Raw genomic sequence first — 22,285 nt, 5'->3', positions numbered from 1 at the left:
CATTCTCCTAACCTGTCCAAATCCTTCTGCAGCTTCCCCGCCTCCTCAATACTACCTGTCCCTCCACCTATCTTTGTATCATCTGCAAACTTAGCCAGGATGCCCTCAGTTCCTTCATCTAGATCATTAATGTAAAAAGTGAAAAGTTGTGGTCCCAACACTGACCCCTGCGGAACTCCACTAGTCACCGGCTGCCATCCTGAGAAGGACCCCCTTATCCCCACTCTCTGCCTCCTGCCAGACAGCCAATTGTCTATCCATGCTAATACCTTGCCTCTAACGCCATGGGCTCTTATCTTACTGAGCAGCCTCCTGTGCGGCACCTTGTCAAAGGCCTTCTGGAAGTCCAAGTAGATAACATCCATTGGCTCTCCTTTGTCTAACCTACTCGTTACCTCCTCAAAGAATTCTAACAGATTTGTCAAGCATGACCTCCCCTTGATGAAACCATGCTGATTACCATGCACTTCCAAGTATTCTGAAATCTCATCCTTAATAATGGCCTCTAAAATCTTACCAACGACCGACGTCAGGCTAATTGGCCTGTAATTTCCCGTCTTTTGCCTCACTCCCTTCTTAAACAGGGGGGTTACATTAGCGATTTTCCAGTCCTCTGGGACCCTCCCTGACTCCAGTGATTCCTGAAATATCACCACTAATGCCTCCACTATCTCTTCAGCTATCTCCTTCAGAACTCTGGGGTGTAATCCATCTGGTCCAGGTGATTTATCCACCTTCAGACCTTTCAGTTTTCCTAGCACCTTCTCCTTGGTAAAGGCCACCATACTCACCTCTGCCCCCCGACTCTCTTGAACTTTGGGGATGACACTCATATCTTCCACTGTGAAGACTGACGCAAAGTACCTATTCAGTTCCTCCGCCATTTCTTTGTTCCCCACTACTACTTCTCCAGCTTCATTTTCCAGCGGCCCAATGTCACTTACCTCTCTCTTACCCTTTATATATCTAAAAAAAACTCTTGCAATCTTCTTTTATATTACTGGCTAGTTTACCCTCATATTTAATCTTCTCCCTCCTTATTTCTTTTTTAATTGTCCTCTGTTGGTCTTTGTAGGCTTCCCAATCCCCTGGTTTCCCACTGCTCTTCGCTGCATAGTATGCTTTCTCTTTAGCTTTTATGCTGTCTCTGACTTCCCTTGTCAGCCATGGTTGCCTCATCCTCCCTTTAGTATGCTTCTTCTTCCTAGGGATGAATTTTTGCTGTGTCTCCCAAATTACTCCCAGAAACTCCTGCCATTGCTGTTCCACTGTCTTTCCTGCTACGCTCATTTCCCAGTCAATTCTGGCCAGCTCCTCCCTCATGCCTCTGTAGTTGCCTTTATTCAACTGTAATACCGTTACATCTGATTCCAGCTTTTTCCTCTCAAATTGCAGGGTAAATTCTATCATATTATGATCACTTCCTCCTAAGGGTTCCTTCACCTTAAGCTCCCTTATCAAATCTGCCTCATTACACATCACTAAATCTAGAATTGCCTGTTCCCTAGTGGGCTCCACCACAAGCTGCTCCAAAAAGCCATCTTGTAGACATTCCACAAATTCCTTTTGTTTGGATCCACTACCAACCTGATTTTCCCAGTCTACCTGCATATTGAAATCCCCCATGGTCACTGTAACCTTGCCTTTCTTACACACCTTTTCTATCTCCTGGTGTATCTTGTGCCCCACGTCCTGACTACTGTTCGGAGGCCTGTACATAACTCCCATTATAGTTTTTTTACCTTTGCGGTTCCTCAACTCTACCCACACAGATTCTACATCATCTGACCCTACATCATTAGATGTAGATAGGAAGATGCCATGGAAATAAGAACTGGTGTTGGGAGTGATGGAAGAGTGGACCAGGACTCCATGGAGAGAATGGTCCCTTCAGCATGCTTAAAGGGGAGGGAAAGATGTGTTTGGTTGTATTATGCTGGAGGTGGTGGAAAGAGCAGAGGATGATCTTTAAATGTGGAGGTTGGTGGGGTGGAAGGTGAGCACAAAGGGGACCCTTATATGGTCTGGGTGGGAGGGAAAGGTGAGGGTAGGACTGATGGAAATGTGACAGATATGGTCGAGTGCCCTGTCAACCACAGTTAAGGAAAATGCTTGATTGAGGAAAAAAGGATCACATATCGGAAACATTAGTGTGGAAGGTGGCATCATCAGAACAAATGCAACAGAGACCACAGACCTGAAACATTAACTCTGTTTCTCTCCCCACAAATGCTGACTAACCTGTGTCATGAAGAGATATTAATGTATATAATATTATTGGAAATTATTTTAAATTGGGCTTGTAGTAGGGTTGGTGTCTGTGGGTGTGTGTGTGTGTGTTAATTGGATTAAAGACAGGTGGTCTGGGTGCTTTGATGTATAGTTGTTTTGAGATGTTAAACAGTAAGGTAAAGGGGTCGTTTGTATTTTGTTGAATAAACCATTCAAAGACTGTGAGTGAAATCTTGCACCTAGCTAGGAGACACAAAGCAAAATATGTTTATATTATGAATAAAATTGGTGCTATGAAAGGGGTTTTATTGTTAGAAGAGGTGGAGTTCAAAGGGCCTGGTGATACAGTGAGAATTTGCATTCAAAGGGAAGGCTACGTATATACAGAAGAGTGTTGTGTGTGGAAGTTAGACACAAGTGATATCTAAGCCACCTGTAAGCCTACAACTGTCTGCAAAGGAAACAAATTGAAAGGAACCTCATTTTTAATTTGTAAGATAAAATGTGCTTTGCCTGGTGTCTGTAAAGTCTATGGGTTATTGTTGCCTTGGTGAAGATTTTAAGAGTGATTAATTTGGGGATTTGTTTAATAGTTATTATGGTAATAATTTGTAGATGTGTATGTGTTTAATACCTTGTAAAATTAATAAATGTTTAATTTAATATATATAAAAAACCTCTGGAGGCTTGGTGGTTTCATTTCTGAATTCAGAGTTGCATCTCAAACATACCAATTGAAAATATACGTTATGACACTTGTTTAAAGTTTCCCTCTGGGATTTTAAATAACTTAGCCTTTACCAACTATTGTGTCATAACACCTGCTGAGTATTCCCAGCATTTTCTGTTTTTATTATGAAGCTGGAGGAGTCTCGGGCATTGTTTGATAGTCATACTCACAGAAGCATACCTATGTCAGACTGCTGTTTGACTATCCATGGGACAGTTGAACTAACATTGGCATCAGACCCTAGAGGTTAGTGAGGAGGACTTTGCAGGTTGACTGGGTTGGGTGTGCCTGTATTGCATCATATTTTGATGCTTAGGTTGCACCCAATTGGGCCATTTCTTATTTTTTGTAGGCAATTGGTACTATTGAGTGGCTTGCTAGGCTGCTTCAGGAGGCAGTTGAGAATCAACAATGTTGGTGTGGGATTGAAGTCATGTATAATCCAGACTGGGTAAGGAAGGTTTCCTTCTCTATAGGACTTTAGGAAAGCAAATATGTATATGCAGTGCTGACATCATTGATATGACATGCAGGCATCACTGGACCCAATTTATAGCAGGAAAAGAAACACATGCTGTGCAATTCAGATTTTTTTCAGGGACCTGGATTTTCTTAAATGATTGTTATGAGGACTTAATCATTAGTCTAGTAAAGATCAATTCTTTACCCCAATAAGGTATAAAGCAAGCTCAGTAATGTACTAGGCTGATCACAAATGAAAGTATTGTTTACTGGAAGCAAGATTATAACTCTACCATTGTGCATAATTTCCAACAATTTTTTATTCTCCTACCATGTCATAGTAGCAGGTAATTGACAAGAACCACATTTATAAAGAGAGGTTTTCCATTGCCCTTGTATTTTAAAAAAAAACCTACCTGGGGTTAAGTGGTATCGGTAAATTGTGTAAATAGTTGTGGTTTGCCATTTAGCTTGAATTTGTCTTATTTAAGTTACTTGTTTGTTTTATTGAGAATTAATTCAAAACAAAAAATAATCTTTAATGATTTTTATCTGAATTTATTTAAGCTTTCTGGTTATTATTTTTATTCCCTGATGTCTCCCATTTTCAATGCTAGAAATAAACTCTGAAAAGACAATTTGGAAATGTTAACCTTGATTAGAATGTGGAGCTTGTTACCACATTCAATCAATTTCTAAATTTGTGGATGACACCAAATCATATATAGTCGAGGGGGACAGTCGATGTTGAGGAGGATTGCTCCAAATTACAGGAGGACATTACTAGACTTGCAGAAAGGACAAACAATTGGCAAATGAAGTTCAATACAGATCAATGTGAGGTGGTACATTTTGGTAGGAAAAATAGAGAGATCACTTATTATTTGGAAGGTGCAAGTCTAGGTAGGGTAGAGGAATAAAGGGATTTCGAAGTTCAAATATACCAATCACTAAAAGTTGCACCACACCTTAGAAAGGCTATAAAGATAGCAAAGCATGCACTAGGCTTTGTTTCTAAAGGGATAGAATGATAAGTAGGGAAGTTATTTCCAACCTGTAGTGAAGCTTGGTTAGACCACACTTAGCATAGTGCATGCAGTTTTGGTTGCCATATTATAAAAAGGATATAGAGGCTGTCAAGAGGGTGGAGAGAAGATTTACAAGGATGGTACCAGAAATCTGTGGTATACATATCATTAAAAGATTGACTCTCTTGATAAAAGAAGGCTCAGGATGACCTAATAGAGGTTTTTAAAATTGAGAGGTTTTAATACAATGAATGCAAAGAGAATTGTTTTCTCTTGTAGGGAAAGGCTTAGCTGGAATCCATCAATATAAAATGGTCACCAAGAAATCCAACAGGGAATTCAGAAGAAACTCCTTTATCCCAAAGAGTGGTGAGAATGTAGAACTTGCTACCACCGGGAGTGGTTTAAGAGAATAATATAGATGCATTTAAAGGGAAGCTAGACAAGCATATGAGGGAGAAGGGAATAGAGGATTATGATAAATTTTGATGAAGAAGGGAGGAGGCTCGAGTGGAGTATGAATACTAGCATGGACTGGTTGGGCCAAATGGCCTATTTCTGTGTCTTCCTATATAATCCACATGGGGTGTTCAAGGCATAGCATAGATGTATTTAAGGAGAAGCTGGATAAGTACATAAGAGAGAAAGAAATTAAAGGATCTATCTACCTATGAAATAAGGTGGAAGGAAGCTTAGATGGAGCATAAACATCAACATAAACCTGTTGGGCTGAGTGGACCTTTTCTGTGCTATAAATTCTGTGTAGTTCAAGATAAATTCAATCCTTGATTTGAGTCAATTGATCTCACTGGGCAACTGAGTTGAATTACCTGCAGCATTTCAAGAAGTTGGCTCACCACCATCTACTCAAAGGCAATTAGGGATGGGCAATAAATGCTGGCCTTGTCAGTGATGCCACACCCCAAAAATGAATAATTTAAAAGAGAAATTTGCTTCAACAACTCTTGGTTAGGAAGAAGAAAGATGTCCAGGATTCCTGCTCTGGAGGATATCCAGTTGCTTTTCCATTGAGGATTGGATTTGAAATTGCTAATCAATAAGGTAGGCTGTTTGTATGTACACACAGTGTAGTAACCATCGTTCCCTCACTGACCTTTTTAATACTTTCACGGGATATGGACATTGCTGGCTAGGCCAGCATTTATTGCTCACCCCTAATTATCCTTGAGAAGGTGGTGGTGAGCTGCCTTCTTGAACAACTGCAGTCCATGTGGTGTAGGTACATCCACAGTGCTGTTAGGAAGGGAGTTCCAGGATTTTGATCCAGTGACAGTGAAAGAACAGCAATATAGTATCAAGGCAGGATGGTATGTGGCTTGGGAACTTGCAGGTGGTGGTGTTCACATGCATCTGTTGCCCTCCTCTTTCTAGGTGGTAGAGGTCATGGGTTTGGAAGCAGCTGTTGAAGAAATCTTGGTGTGTTGCTGCAGCGCATCTTGTAGATGGTACACACTGCTGCCACTGTATGTCTGTGGTTGAGGGAGTAAATGTTGAATGCGGTGCCAATGAAATGGGCTGCTTTGTCCTGGATGGTGTCAAGCTTCTTGTGTGTTGGAACTGCACTCATTCAGGAAAATGAAGAGTTTTCCATCACACATCTGGCTTGTGCCTTGTAGATGGTGAACAGGCTTTGGGAGTCAGGAGGTGAGTTACTCACTGCAGGATTCCTGGCCTCTAACCTGCTCTTGTAGCCACAGTATTTATATGGCTGGTCTAGTTCAGTTTCTGAACAATGATAATCCCCAGGATGTTAGTGGGGAATGCAGTGATGGTAATGCTATTGAATGTTAAGGGGAGATGGTTGAATTCTCTCTTGTGCGGGATGGTCATTGCCTGGCACTTGTATGACGCAAATGTAACTTGCATCTTAGAAACCCAAGCCTGAATGTTGCCCGGATCTTGCTACATATGGACACGGACCACTTCAGTATCTGAGGAGTTGTGAATGGTGCAGAACATTGTGCAATCATCAGCAAACATTCGCACTTCTGACCTTATGATGGAAGGAAGGTCATTGATGTAGCAGCTGAAGATGGTTGGGCTGAGGCGGCTACCTTGAGGAACTCCTGCAGTGATGTCCTGCGATTGAGATGATTGACCTCCAACAACCACAACCATCCTCCTTTGTGCTACAAATGACTCCAACCAGTGGAGAGTTTTCCCACTGATTCCAATTGACTCCAGTTTTGCTAGGGCTCCTTGATCACACACTCAGTCAAATGCTGCTTTGATATTAAGGGCAGTCACTCTCACCTCACCTCATGTGTTAAGCTCTTTTATCCATGTTTGAACCAAAGTGGTAAGGGGATCAGGAGCTGAGTGGCCCTAGTGGAACCCAAATTGAGCGCCAGTGAGTAGGTTATCAATGAGTAAGTGCCGCTTGATAGTGCTTGACGACACCTTCCATCACTTTGCTGATGATTGAGCGTCGACTGATGGGCGGTAATTGGCTAGGTTGGATTTGTCTTGCTTTTTGGGGACAGGACATACCTGGGAAATTTTCCACATGGATGGGTAGATGCCAGTGTTATAGCTGTAGTGGAACCGGTTGGTTAGGGGCATAGCTAATTCTGGAGTGCAAGTCTTCAGTACTATTGTTGTCAGGGCCCATAGCCTTTGCAGTATCCAGTACCTTCAGCCCTTTCTTGATATCACGTGGAGTGAATCAAATTGGCTGAAGACTGGCACCTGTGATTCTGGGTACCTCAGGAGCAGGCTGAGATGAATCATCCACTTGGCACTTCTGGCTGAAAAATAAGTTGCAAATGATTCAGTCTCATCTTTTGCGCAGATTTGCTGGGCTCCCCCATCATTAAAGATGGGGATATTTGTGGAGCCTCCTCCTCCAGTTCATTGTTTGATTCACAACTGTATGTGACAGGACTGCAGGGCTTAGATCTGATCCATTGGTTATGGGATTACTTGAGTCTGTCTGTCACATGCTGCTAACGCTGTTTGGGCATGCAAATAGTCCTGTGTTGTAGCTTCACCAGGTTCACACCTCATTTTTAGGTATGCCTGGTGCTGCTCCTGGCATGCCTCCTGCACTCTTCATTGAACCAGGGTGGTAATGGTAGAGTGGGGAATATGCCAGGCCATGAAGTTACAGATTGTGGTTGAATACAATGCTGCTGCTGCTGATGGCCCACAGCATCTCATAGATGCCTGGTTTTGAGTTGCTCAATCTGTTTGAAGTCTATACCATTTAGCACAGTGGTAGTGCCACACAAGACGATGAAGGGCACCCTCAATGTGAAGACAGGTCTTTGTCTCCACAAGGACTGTGCGGTGGTCACTCCTCCCAATATTTTGATGGACAGATGCATCTGCAACAGATATTTGGTGAGGATGAGGTTAAGTTTTTTTTTCCTCTTGTTCCCCTTACCATTTGCTGCAGACCCAGTCTAGCAGCTATGTCCTTTAGGACTCGGTCAGTAGTGGTGCTACTGAGCTACTCTTGTTGATGGACCTTGAAATCCCTCAGAGTACATTCAGTGACCTTGCCGCCCTTAGTGCTGCTTCCATTTGGTGTTCAACATGGAAGAGCACAGATTCACCTCATCCACTGACGATAGTGTTGGCACTTACTGATCTCACTGTGATCTTGAGATTTAATTGACTATATTTACAATTTCCACCCATCTCCCATTTTTACATGGTCAATCATTGGCACTTCCCTTCCTGGGCCTTTTTCTTTCTTCTCATAGACTTTCCACCATCTTAGCAATTCACACATTATATTGTTATTTTAATTCTCTTGTTAATGCCTCACTAAAATGATGTTTTATATCAGAGATGTGCAACTTTTTGGAGTTGTGGGCTGGATATTTATATCAAAACCACTGATTTAACTGCATAAGGTTCACTATAATGAGAACTTCCATAGTCAAAGGTGTGAGACCCAAATATACTAAAAATGTAACACATCTTGGTCACATTCTTGTTTTTTCAACCATTTTAATACAGAAGTGGAGCTTCGTGTAATTTATATAAAAATGCGATTTTAGTTTAATGTTTGTTTTCGAGGAGTTCAATTCACAGGTCAATCATGTACAATGGAAGTAGATTAGATATTGCTTAAGTGCCTGTGTAGGTGATTTTGAACAATGAACATTTATTTTTAAAAAGCAAAAAATAAATACAGTAAAAATTCATACCTTGGGGATTGCAATAGCTATCCTTCTTCCTGTAAAGTCCGGTTGTTTTTATGGGGCCCCTATCCAGAGGCCAGTTGCCAGTTTACTGACAAATTCACAGAATTGGCACTAAACTACAAAATGTCCTGTCTCAAAAGGTCACAAAAAGAACAGAAACACTTGTTTGAAGGTTAGTTGCTAAGAGCTCCTACAGTAGGGTTGCCAACCCTGGTTTGATGGACTTTTGGAGGTTTCATCACATGACCATCCTATTCCCCCACTCCAACCCTATACTGCCACCAACAGTCCATATTCTAGGTACAAAGTGCATTGCCTTTCCATGCCAACAGGAAAGGGAACAACCTCTTTGTTACCCAATTTGACTAATCTTGACTGTTAGTGAAATAGCTTTTCTTCCCCATCTTCGATATTCCTATAACTAATACATGAACAGGGTCAAAGAACATGCTTGCTACAATATCTAGGAGAGTAATCTTCAATTCCTGGAGAGCCCAAGACAATCCTCGAGGGTTGGCAACCTTATGCTGCAGGAATGAGGCTAGGGACTAAATTGGAAATTGAAGACAGAGGTGGGCAGATTTCAATGATGGGCTGTCCCAAAAGAAAACATGATTTAATATTTAGCCTGCCCACTGAGATGAGTATCATAGGGGGTGGGAGTTTGCGGGGATAGGTTATTTAACAAATACGCCTGAAAATGCTATTATGCTCAGTTGCACTCATTTAATAAAATAAGTGTTTCAAAAGAAGAAAGATTTGCATTTATAAAGCACTTTCACAACCTCCAGACATCTCAAAGTGCTTTACAATCAATGAAGTATTTTTTGAAGTGTAGTCACTGTTGTAATGTAGGAAAAGAGGCAGCTAATTTGCACTCACCAAACACCCACAGTGATGTGATAATGACCAAATAACTTTTGACCAGATAATTTTTTTTAATGATGTTGATTGAAGGATAAGTATTGACCAGGACACAGGGGATAACACCCCTGCTCTTCTTCAAAATAGTGCAGTTGGATCTTTTACATCTACCCATGCAGGCAGATGGGTCCTCAGTTTAACATCTCATCTCTCCATTTCCAATGGCCAGGCATTCTGCCAATCTCCTTCATCATCTCCTCTGCAGCAGTCAAGGTGCCAATTAGTGGAGGGCCACTCCTAAGCTCTGCTCAGCTAGATGCAGATCCTGAGCCTTGGGTGCGCTGGGGTGGGGGTGGGGATGGGGTGAGAGGACTGATTTGGAGCAACGATAGAAAATGTGTGTGGTTCTGTCAACATTTCCAGAGGCACAATGCACTATTGGAGAGATTGGAGGAGTTATGCGTAGCATGGGTGCCTAATTTCTCAGGGTTTTTCACTGATGTCCATCTTCATGGAAAGAGTCGGCACTTGCACATAGCATTAGTTGCAGCAGGCAACCGAGTGTGGCTGTGACCAATGGCCTGAATATTCAGTCTGCCAGCTTAAACAGGATGGAGGAAAGACTCAACTTAGCCATTCAGCAACTCACTGAAGTGCAGCAAAGTGCTATACAGCTGTTGGCTAGCAAGGAATTTCAGGTGGGACACAATGGAGAAAGGGGACATGTAAGTGGGAACTGTGCAGTAGGTGCTCCCACTTCTCACCCCTTGCCCCTGTCCCTACTCCCCACCCCCCAGAGCCCCACATTCATTCTTCAATCTGTCCCGATAACTGAGCCTGCCTCTTCACATGCACATTCTTTGGCAGGGCTTCATGGGCCCCCAAAGTCCAGAGGATCCCCATCACAAGCATCTCAGATATCAAAGCAGGGAGACTTTTTAGTTGAACAAGGTGAATTACTTGGGTGTTTATAATGATGTAACTGTTAATGTTTTTGAAAATGTTAATAATGCATGAGCTTTATTTCAAGACTGCATTGTCTCGAAGCAAATTCGAACTCCCAGTTATTAACTGAAATACTTACACTGCAAGATTTCACATTTCAATAAAAACTTCTACTGTACAAGAGTTAAACAAAGTACTACTAACTTAACACTATATTTTGTAAGCACTTACCCGTTACACCTGAAAATCTCAACAACACATTCATTGTTCTACTTTTATTTCCACCCAAGAGTTCCCCTAAACTTTACAGGATCTTGAAGGTTCCTTCAGCTCTCCTGGGACCAAACCAAGGTGTGCCACTGCTCTCAGGAATTCAATTTGATTCTCCTCAGTATTGCCGCTATTCTCTGAGGTATGAGATTTCTTGGGGTCCTTCCACTACCTTCCAGCTAGACGACCCTCTAACTCTCCTTCAACACCTCATGATTATGAACTCCCCAGCTCAAGCATGGGCATCACTGCTTTCTTGCTTAATGACTTCAAATCAGAAAACACCCTTGGTACCTGATAGCCCTCTGATACTGGTCTACAGCTCCTGGCAGATTCTGTCTCTGCTTGTCTTAAAGCTGCTTCCAGGCTGACTTCAACTGCCTGTTTCTACGAGAAACCACACAGACAAAATCCAAAACCAAAAAAACTTCCCTGCAATCTATCCCCATGGCAACGTGGCACATGTAGGATGTCCCAGAAAGTGATTTAAACTAATTATCCCCAACTCCCAAATCTTCCCTTTGTTCTGGGAAACCATGTGAAGAATTTAAATTCCTTATTGAGGTAGCTGTAGACTTAATAGCTGGGCTTTTCCGGCCCCGTCATGACAAGAACCACCATGGGAGATTTGGTGGTCCAGCCAAAAGTCCATTGACTTTCGGCAGGACCAGAAAATCTTGCCCGCTGTCTCCATCATGAAACTCAGAGAGGGGTCATCCATTATTTAGTGTTTTCCTACTTTCAACTCTGACCTTATTAAATAAACATAGGCCACCCTTTAAATTGCAATTACTTTAGGTCTGTTTACCAGCTTCTCAAACCAGGTGCTTTCATTTATCTTACATTCAAAAAAATTAAATCCTGAAACTAATCCTAAAACATATGAATCATGAAATTACATATTCATTACACCTGTCACCTCCATTTTTGTCTCTGACCTGCCAAATGGTCATCAGCCTTGCAGAGAATGGTATGACCAAAATAGAAGACAAGCAAAGGTCAATGAGATGGAAGAATTAGTGACTGTAGGAATTATTTGTTTTGGCAGGAGAGGTGGGGGTGTATAGTAGTGATTTCAACATTGGTATGCCATTTGGCTTCACAAACTCTGGGTATCTGAATCATGCTTGTATGAGTACATTGTGGGCTTCTCTGGCAGATAGATGAGGGGCTGCAGGGATCCTAACCATATTGGGTTCCTTCCCATCTTGCTACTTTTCTGTTTGGGAACATAGGAAAAGGAGTAGGCCATTTAGCCTCTTGAACCTGTTCCACCACTCAAGATCATGGCTGATCTGCAACATAACTCCATGTACCTGCCTTTGCTCCATATTGCTTAATACCTTTGATGAACAAAAATCTATCAATCTCTGTTTTCAATTCAACAATTGATCTAGCATCGAGTTTGTGGAAGAGTATTCCAAACTTCAACCTCTCTTTGCACGATGACATGTTTCCTATTTTGAAGGGTTAAATGTGCTTTCAATTGCATTTTTACATTTTTATTTCACAGGCTTGCCATGCCAATGGGGTTTTCCCACACATCTTCAAACGTATACAGGTTAAATGTGGAAGTGAATGGGATCATGTCGGGTTCTTGATACTCTGGCATATTTTGATGTTTTCATCCCCCATGAGTGTCAACACCTGACTCCCTTGCAGGTTAAAATTATGTTCTTAATTTCTCTTGACAAGCATTTGATCACTTCTTAATCCCTAAAGTTGGTAATAAATGTTTGCCATTCAATTGCAGAATTTGTATTCTGGGATGGAACAAAAGTGTGGGGCTTCTTTCCTCCCACTGGCACCTCAAATATTTTTCTGTCCTCTTAGGCCACTTTCAATTGGTGGAGTATCTCTGAGCAGTGTTTAGCCACCCGTCATTTCTAAAGGCTGTTTTCACTAGTTTGGATGCCATTTCCAGAATCCCACAGTTCTATCTTTTCAGTTAGCAGCATTATAAGAGCTATATCTGTTCATTTCTTCTATGTCCCGTGCAGGCGACAGGAAGAAAAATATAAATATCTATGTCAGCCTGACTACTTCATAAAATTATTTTTTTCTATTTTTTCAAAATGGACAATTGCTGGGATGATAAAAATGGCTGCAGCTGATCACATGCTGGTTTCTGGAAGATTCTAAACTGTTCCAATGGACAAAGGCTACCTCATCATCCTGGAAGATGACTTGTATAAATATTCCAGCCAAGCCAACACGAAGGATTCGTAGACGATAGGTCTACACTAGTCAACTATGGACAAAGGTAGAGCTATTTGAGACTCCTGATCTCCAATGTTGTGCTCCAAAACACAATGGGTTTCAACCAGGCACCTTGTTAGCTGAATAGTCCGACCCAAAACAACCCTCTCATATGACCGAGACTTGAGCTGTTTGAATTCCTTTAATTACACTGCTCTTGAATTTTATCTTTAATCCCTGTTTGAACTCGGAGAGAATCAGGGCTCCAGGCAAGCAGCCTGCCTCTGTCTATCATTTTATTATCTAACAGGTAGCAGCAGAAAGAACTTTGTCCAGGTGAAGTGCCTAGCCCTCATCTACACTGTGAACTACTGGGACATTGGAACGTCTGTATTTGTGTCTTCAAGGCTAATTCATTTCTACGTGCCTTCTCCTATCATGAAAGTCCTCATTTGTGGAAAGTCAGAACACCCTGTAACAGTTGCAGCCTGCTACCCTCTGAAGGAATACGCAACTGGATTTTTGATTCTGGACTCATGTGAAACCTTAACTCTTATTTTTTATCGCGGTCTTTGTCCTGAGCCCCTTTCTTTCCCTTATCCCTCTTTTATTGTATGAATGCAAAAAGGGGCAATGTTGTGAAACCCCTTCCTGTGTTGTGTGTGTGTGTGTGTGTAAAATAAACTACCCCTCTTATTTGACCTTATCTCGAGTTTGCTGTGGGGCTATAAATAGAGGATTGGGTAACTATAAAACTGAAGGGTTGGGGGGAAATAAGAAATCAAAAACACCTGTTTACGGTTGGGTAATGAGTGGAAAAATCAAGGCTGTTTAAATTAATCCCCCTTTGGTTGGTAACATCTGTAATTCTCCCTGTGTGGCCTTCATCTTTAGGTCCCAATTTTTCCTCTCTCCAGATTGTGATCTTTTCTTCCCTAGTGACCTGCAGATGCCAACCCTTGAAATGTACCATCAGGTTCCAAACTTTGACCTCTCCACTTGGTTTCTGTTAAGTTTGAGTTTTTAATGATAGATACACTATATTTGAGTTCACCATCAATATACTCTCAAAAAAAAAAATTTTGAGAGTATAAATAGTGAAATACTTTATTGCCTGGTTAGAGACTCATTAAGACACTAATATTGCAAAATATCATTTTTGAACTCAAAAGATATTAAGGAGTACTGCAGGTCACAGTTTAATGGCAGCATGTATGGTTATGTGGAGCTAGGTGAGGGTTAAAAAAGCATAAATAAGTAACTACAGCAAAGGCACAGCAAACTGAAATCAACACTGACTATATGATACAGGAGCAAAAGTCTCCAACAATTAAAAATGTGGCAGACACCATACAGGAACAATAGTGCTCTTAAGTGCAGCTGTTGAATGAGTCATTTACGTATCAAACTTGTTTCACTTTAAGCTTTGTCCAGCGAATCATTCTGAAACCAAAAGAGCTTAGTGTTACAGCAAGAAATAACTTAAAGCAAGCAGGTCCATTTTAACCCTGTGCGACAAGTGCTAACAGGGCATTAAAATGGCAGTGCAGTACTTATCGCCCTGCTTAACATGTATGGTATATGTTGCTATTTTGCCTCAGGTTTGGATTGGGAGCCCAAATACCTGCCATATTAGTCAACAGCGCTATTTAATATTTCAGCTGTGCAGAACATCGGTTGAACTTTATCTGGAGCATTCCAATCACTTTTGGGCACCAGATCTCATGAAAGATGTATTGGCCTTGGAAGGGGTATAGTGCAGATTCACCAGAATAAGACTTGAGGCTTAAGGACTAAATTATAAGCATAAACTTGGATTTTACTCCCAAAAGGGAACAGAAAATATTTGTACAGCTATGTGGAAAGGGCGGAGTGATTGGGACTAGCTGCGTTACTCTTGCAGAAAGCCTGCACAGAAGCGATGGGTTGACTGGCCTCTTTCTGTTCTGTAATCATTCTATCATGAATTTAGAACAGTGCTTCCCAAACTTTTTCCCAATATGATCCCCATTTTGAAGCTTAAATTGCCATGACCCCAGAATGAGTGGTTGGGAGGAAGGAGGGGTCATGGGGTGTGGGGGCGGTGGGGGGGGGGGGAGAGAGGTGGGTGCAGTAGGGCTGTGAGAGCGGAAGGGTGGGAATTTTTCAGAGTCTGGGTGGGGGGCGGGGGGTGGCGCTGGCAGCGGGGGTAGATTTGTGAGAGCAGGGGGTTTGTTGTGAGAGTGGGGGGGGAGAAGGGGAATTGTAAGAGGGAGGCAATTTTAGAGAGAGTGGGGGGGCATTTGTGAGAACGGTGGGGAGTAGAGCTGTGAGAACTGGGAACAGGCAGCAAACTTTTTTTCACCTATCTTTTGCAAAAATTGGGCCTTGGAGCTGATTTCATTAGGCCTGGCCCACTTAGGCCATGGCAAGAAAGAATCCTGTGCACGCATGTCAAGGGGCTTCGGAGCTGATCTCAGTAGGGTTGTCAGCCCCTCTGGAATGGCCAGGAGTCTACTGGAATCGGCATCAATCTCTTGGTGGCCAAAGAAAGCATTAGGGGAGATTGAAATGCCGTTTTCTCAATACAAATATTTCCAGCATTCTCTGTTCTTGCTAAGTGTGTCACATGGACACATCGTCCAACTCAATTTGCAGCACGCTGCATATACTGAGCTTGAGCACAGGAGCACACATCGTTCCCTTCTGAGTAGGTCCCGGCCAGAATGCTTTCTTCATTAAGTTTAAGTTTCAAACATGCATGTGCCTCTGTGTACTGGTGAGTTCTGTCTATATAACAAAACAAACGGGTTTCAGTTGTGGCTATTTTAGACTCACTGGGTAGAAGTTTGGGTCGGCGACCGGGGACAGGACCCGTTCGCCGACGTGTAAAATAACGCGCGGTGACATCGGGCATGCGTCCTGATGTCACTGCGCATCATTCAGTTTGGCTGGCGCGCACCGGAGTTGGCTGCATGCCTGAACTGTCAAAGGCCTGTTAAGGCAATTTAAATTCCAATTGAAATACTTAACTGAGCTGCCCGTCCAACCTTAAGGTTGGCGGGCAGGCGAAGAGCTCAGGCGGTCTTCGCATTTATCATGAAACCTCATCCACGGGCGGGATGAGATTTCATGAAGGTTTTAAAACATTAATAGAAATTTTTAATAAAATTTATAGACAGTGTCACATGAGGGGACATGTCTTTAAATTTTTTTTCCTTTATTAAAAATTTTAAAAATCAAAGTCATCTCCCTGAGGCAGCTCTGTGCCTCAGGGAGATTTCTGTGCTCTTTTGCGTGCATGTGCAAAAGAATGCAGGCCCCGACTCAGCCTACTCCCCCCTGCCTGCACAGGGAGCGCTTAATTGGCCCGCCCACGTAAAATGGTGGTGTGCAGCCGATCACGGATGGTGATCGGCTGCCCGCCCGCCCGCTCCCGTCCAATCCCCCCGACAGGGAGAAAATTCTCCCCACTGTGTGAAAAATAAAATCTTTGCTGCCCATGATTTACTTTCCACTTTTAATGTTCTCATGGAGCTTTGACTTCAGCAAGGTTCATTTGTGTGCAGATGTGAAGGCTTTGGAGTCACAAAAAGTTGGTATGCAGGTACAGCAAGTAATTAAGGCAGCTAACGGATGCTATCCTTTGTTATGAGAGGAATTGAACATAAAAGTAAGGATGTTATGCTTCAGTTATACAGGACATCAAGACCACATCTTGAATAGTGTGTACAGTTTTGGTCTCCTTATTTAAGGAAGGATGTAAATGCATTGGAGGTAGTTTAGAGGCGGTTTATTGGATTGATACCTTGAATAAGCGGGTTGTCTTATGAGGATAGGTTGGACAATCTGAGTTTGTTTCTACTGGAGTTTAGAAGAGTGAGGGATGACTTGATTGAAGTATACAAGATCCTAAACGGCCTTGACAAGGTGGATGTGGAATGGATGTTTCCTCTTGTGGAAACAGAACTAGGAGGCACTGTTTTAAAATTAAGGGTCACCCTTTTAGGACAGCGATGAGGGCTGTGCAACTTTGAAATTCTCTGCCTGAGGCGGCGGTGAAAACAGGGTCACTAAATATTTTTAGGGCAGAGGTAGATACATTCTTGCAGGCAATGGAATCAAAGGTTATCGGGAGTAGATGGGAATGTGAAATTGAAACACGACCAGATCAGCTATGATCTTATTGAGTGGCGGAGCAGGCTCGAAGGGCCGAATGGCCTACTTCTCCTATTTCGTATGTTTGTATATTCGTAATTAGACACAGAGGATGTGATTTTTATTTGGGAACAATGGGAAAGGGCCGGTGGTCACTTTAATCCGGACTGAAAAAGGCACGCTTCGAACTTGAAAAAGCTCTATCAAGGGTCGAAGGAGGTAACCATAATCATTAAATGACCAATGAAGTCAGTTAAAGAGCTTGTTGTCAGGTCATTAAGGGCCAGTTTTGAATTTTCTTTCGGAGGCATGGGACCCATGCAGGGTCCGAACCATGAAGGGGAGGAGTAGCTGCAAAGTGGATGTCACTCAGAACAACGGGACAGCAACAAGAGGTTCCATCGAAGAATGGAGGTTCAGAAAAGGCCCTCATTCACAGGCAACCAGTTGCACAGAATCAAGAGAATTATCTGTTAAATCTCTTCACCCTTTACAATGGCATTTTAAAGAGGGATAGCTCAGGGGTTGGGTGGATGGCTCCATCTTCTTAAGGGACCCACGGGATCATGAAAGGAGGCTCAGGAAGACTGCACATTCCAATAGAAAGGAAAGGAAAGACATAATAAGAAATGGGATTAGACTATTCTGAGATAGGGTAGACTAGCAATGAGTAACATCTCTGGGAGCAGAGGCAGACCCCCTGGCAACAGGGACTCAAGGATCTGGAACAAGGGGCAGGAAAGCAACGAAAGCGAAAGCCTCAACAGAGGCACTACTGCCAAAAGGAGAATCTACTTGGACAAATCGGAGTGTGAGTGCAACAGAAGGCTATTCTTTTCCAGGCAGATGTTTGTGTGCCCTCATTGAGGGTCATCTAAGAGTTTGCAGAAACTATCATCTTTGCCTTCCTGTGGCTGGATGTTTTTGCAACTGGGTTCTTCCAAGCAGAGGCAACAGAAATTGGTGGCATCTCGCAGGCAGCAGCATATCTTTGCACCACAGAGGTAACGATACACAGTTCATGGTGGCAAGGAGTTACATTGAATCCTAGGTGGATAGTGGCACCCAAGCTCAAAGAGCAGTGGGATTTGCTTCCTGAATTCAATGAATTCCCTCAGGTGCAGGGGGCTATCGATGACTGACTAGCCAGGGAAATTCCTCAACCGGAAGGGGATACCACTCCCTAAGCATTCAGGCTAAAAGTTTCATTTGTGACCAAAGCAAGAGCTTTATGTAGTTGTGTGCATGCTTTCCTGGAAGCTGCCACAAAGCTTTCATCCTTCAGCAATCACAGGTGCTGCAGCTCTTCTGGAGCCATCAATAATCTGTGGATGGCTGTTAGTGGATAAGGCTTATCCTGTGAGGACATTGTTGATGACTCCGGTGCGTTACCCTGCCCCAAAGATAGAAAGACACTGCAGCCGAGCATCATTGAACAGGCCATTGATCTCATGAAGATGAGTTTCGGATGGGTCGGGTGGCACACTCCAGTACACTCCCTCAAGGGTCTCGTACATTGAGGTGGTCTACTGCGCACCTCAGGGGCTGGATTTTATAGGGTGCTGTGGACCCTGGCCCCACCCTGGCTAAAAGGTCGGTGGGGAGTCCGCCCACGGGAAGAATGGGTGCCCCTGTCATTTAACAGCCAATTGGCCATTAATAGGCTGTATGCAGGATTTCCGCCCCTCAGGGACAGGAAGTCCCGCCTCAGAGAGCTGCTGGCAATTGGATAGCTGGCAGCTCTGTAGTCCCAGCAGCGCCAGGCAGGAGCGGTGGCCACTGCTGAGACTACAGGCAGTCCCCAGTGGAGATTGTTGCTGGAGCTGAACACCACGCTAAGTGGGGGGTTTTGCTGGGGTCAGGCTGGCAGGCCCAGTGAGGGGGTGGGGGACTGGTTTGAGAGGCCAGAGGGGGAGGGTAAAGGGGGAATTGTAATCTCGAGCAAGGGTTGTCTCCGATGGACATGGAGGTCTCCCCTTCTTGCTTGACATCAGCCCGTGCAGCTAAAGCTGCTGGGCTACTGCTTGGCATAGGTTTCCCCTTGCCATGGATAAAATAGTGGTAGGGGTAGGAAGGGACCTTCCAGTGGCCACCAATTGAACTCAATACACCCAATTCCACTTAAGATATGGAGTACTCTGGCTGGCACACAGTGGCACGTTGCAGGATTGTTCGGGGACTGAGCAGGCACACAGATTCTCAAATGTGTTACTGGAGATCCTCATGAAGGCAGTCCAGAGAGGAGGAATGTTCTGTACCCGTAAAAGGGAAGGATGCCACTTTGCCCTCATCCCTCTTTCCTATAGCAGCTGGTGCTGAGTTGCCTCACCTCATGTCCTCCTCCTCACATTTCTTGTCAAGACCAAGGATACGATACGAACATATGAACAAGGTGCAGGAGTAGGCCATTCACCCTCTCAGGCCAGCTCTGCCATTTAATAAAATCATGACACCTGATAGTAACCTGAAATCTGCATCCCAATTACCCCCGATAACCTATCACCCCCTTGCTAACCAAGAATCTATCCACCTCTGCCTTAAAAATATTCAAAGACTCTGCTTCCACCACCTTTTCAGGAAGAGTTCCAAAGACTCATGCTACTCAGAAAAAATTTTGCCGCATCTCCATTTTAAATGGGCAAGCCCTTATTGTTAAACAGCGACCCCTAGTTCTAGATTCTCCTACAAGAGGAAACATCCTCTCCACATCCACCCTGTCAAGACCCTCAGGATCTCATGTTTCAATCAAATCGCCTCTTACTCATCTAAACTCCAATGGATACAGACCTAGCCTCTTCAACCTTTCCTCATGAGACAACTCGCCCATTCCAGGTATTAGTCTGGTAAACCTTCTCTGAACTGGTTCCAACGCATTTACAGCCTTCGTTAAATAAGGTGACCAATACTGCACACAGTAGTCCAAATATGGTCTCACTAGTGCTCTGTATATAACTGAAGCATAATCTCCCTACTTTTGAATTCAATTCCCCGCGTAATAAATGATAACATTCTATTACCTTATTACCTGCTGTACCTGATACTACCCTTTTGCGATTCATGCACTAAGACACCCAGATCCCTCTGTATCTCAGAGCTCTGCAATCTATCACCATTTAGATAATATGCTTCTCTCTTTTCCTTCCTGCCAAAATGGACAATTTCACATTTTACCACATTATATTCCATTTGCCAGATCTTTGCCCATGCACTTAACCTATCTAAATCTTTTTGTAGCCTCCTTATGCGCTCTTCACACCTTACTTTCCTATCTATCTTTGTGTCATCAGCAAATTTAGCAATCATCCCATTCGTCTCTTCATCTAAGTCATTTATATAAATTGTATGTAAACAGGTGAGGTCCCAGCACTGAACCCTGTGGCACACCACTCGTTACATCTTGCCAATCTGAAAAAGACCCATTTATGCCTACTCTCTGCTTCCTGTTAGCCAGCCAATCTTCTATCCGTGCGAATATGTTACCCCCTATACCAAGAGATTTTATTTTCCGCAATAACCTTTGATGTGGCACTTTCTGGAAATCTAAGTGCAGTACATCCACTTGTTCTCCTTTATCCATAGCACATGTTACTTCCTCAAAGAGCTCCAATAAGTTGGTTGAACATGATTTCCCTTTCACAAAATCATGTTGACTGCCAGATTACCTTGAGCTTATCCAAGTGCCCTGCTATAGCTTCTTTAATAAGAGTTTCTAATATTTTCCCTATGATAGATGTAAAGCTAACAGGCCTGTAGTTGCCCACTCTGTCTCCCTCCCTTTTCGAATATTGGAGTTACATTTGCTATCTTCCAAATTAAAGGGACCTGCTCCAAATCTAGGGAGTTTCGGAAAATTAAAACCAGTGCATCAACTATTTCACAAGCCATTTCTTTTAAGACTCTAGGATGAAGTCCATCAGGACCTGGGTACTTGTCAGCCCGCAGATCCAACAATTTACTCAGTACCACTTTTGTGGTGATTGTATTTTTCCCAAGTTCCTCCCTACCTTCCATTTCCTGACATATAGCTGCTTCTGAGATGTTGCTTGTATCCTCTATGGTGAAGACTGATGCAAAATACCTGTTCAATTGACCTGTCATTTCCTTGTTTTCCATTATCAATTCTCCAGACTCACTTTCTATAGGACCAATGCTCACTTTGTTAACTCGTTTCTTTTTGAAATATTTATAGAAACTCTTACCATCTGTTTTTATATTTCTGGCTAGCTTTCTCTCATACTCTAATTTTTCTCTCATTAATCTTTTAGTCATCCTTTGCTGTTCCTTATATTCTGTCCAATTTTCTGGCCTTCCACCTACCTTTGCACAATTATATGCTTTTTCTTTAAGTTTGATACTGGCCAGAATTTTCCGGCTGACGTGCGGATGGCGTAGCCCGCACGTCAGCGCGTAAAACGACGCGCGCTGATGTCAAGCGAGCGTGCCAACGTCAGTGCGCGCCATCTCTATATTTCAGTGGGCGGGCACCCTCAGTTCGCCCGCAATTAATTGAAGGGCTCATTAAGCCTCTTAACTTGCCAATTGTGTATGATTTTGAGGGTCCCGTGCGAACTTCGGGTCGGCGCACGGGCCCAACGGGAAGGCGAGTAGGAGATTATTTAAGAAAACTTTTGCAATGTTGGGATATGTGGACACAGAGGGGTTGTTCATGTTTCTGATGAAGTTATAATTGATGAAAGTGTTTAAAAGTTGCCTGTGTGATTGTTAGTAGTTCTCATCGATTTCCAAGATCTTCTTGTGTACTTTGAAACCAGTCTGCAGACAGTTAATCTTTCTCGGGCCTGCAGCTTTCTAGAGGCCTCCATTTAACCTGGGGATGTGGGTTCTGATCTCTCCATTGGAGGCAGCTCCCCTGAGGAAGAAGGGAGGGATAGAATAAGGAGGAGGCCAGGACTGGACAATCAGCCTCCAGGGGAGCCATTTTTGGGAGGCCAGGCGCAGGCACAAGGGGCGCAGGGCCAAGAGGTTGTCCAAGGTGGAAGGGTCCGCAGAAGCCGCCACTATCCTGCTGCCAGGGTATACAGGCGGCGAAGCAGCTACCTCAATATGACTGAGGTGCGGTGCCAAAGGAGGCTCCGACTCTCAAGGGAGACAGTCAACTATATCTGTCAGATGATTGGCCCTGAGATCTCCCCTAACTGTGTGGGTGGACACCTCATGCCAGCGGCTCTGAAGCTCACAGTTGACCTCCACTTCTATGCCTCTGGCTCCTTCCAGGGCTCGGT

At 43.4% G+C, this 22,285-nt stretch overlaps 1 protein-coding gene across 1 annotated transcript in view; it reads right to left on the bottom strand.

Moving 5' to 3' along the window:
* The window catches only part of dmac2l (distal membrane arm assembly component 2 like), a 391,974-nt gene that overhangs the window by 358,979 nt on the left and 10,710 nt on the right, over positions 1-22,285 (bottom strand). The gene's annotated exons all lie outside the window — the stretch shown is intronic.

Source organism: Cetorhinus maximus, chromosome 18 (genome assembly GCF_964194155.1).
Source record: "Cetorhinus maximus chromosome 18, sCetMax3.hap1.1, whole genome shotgun sequence".
Classification (NCBI taxonomy): Eukaryota; Metazoa; Chordata; class Chondrichthyes; order Lamniformes; family Cetorhinidae; genus Cetorhinus; species Cetorhinus maximus.
This window is presented reverse-complemented; position numbering and strand designations above follow the sequence as displayed.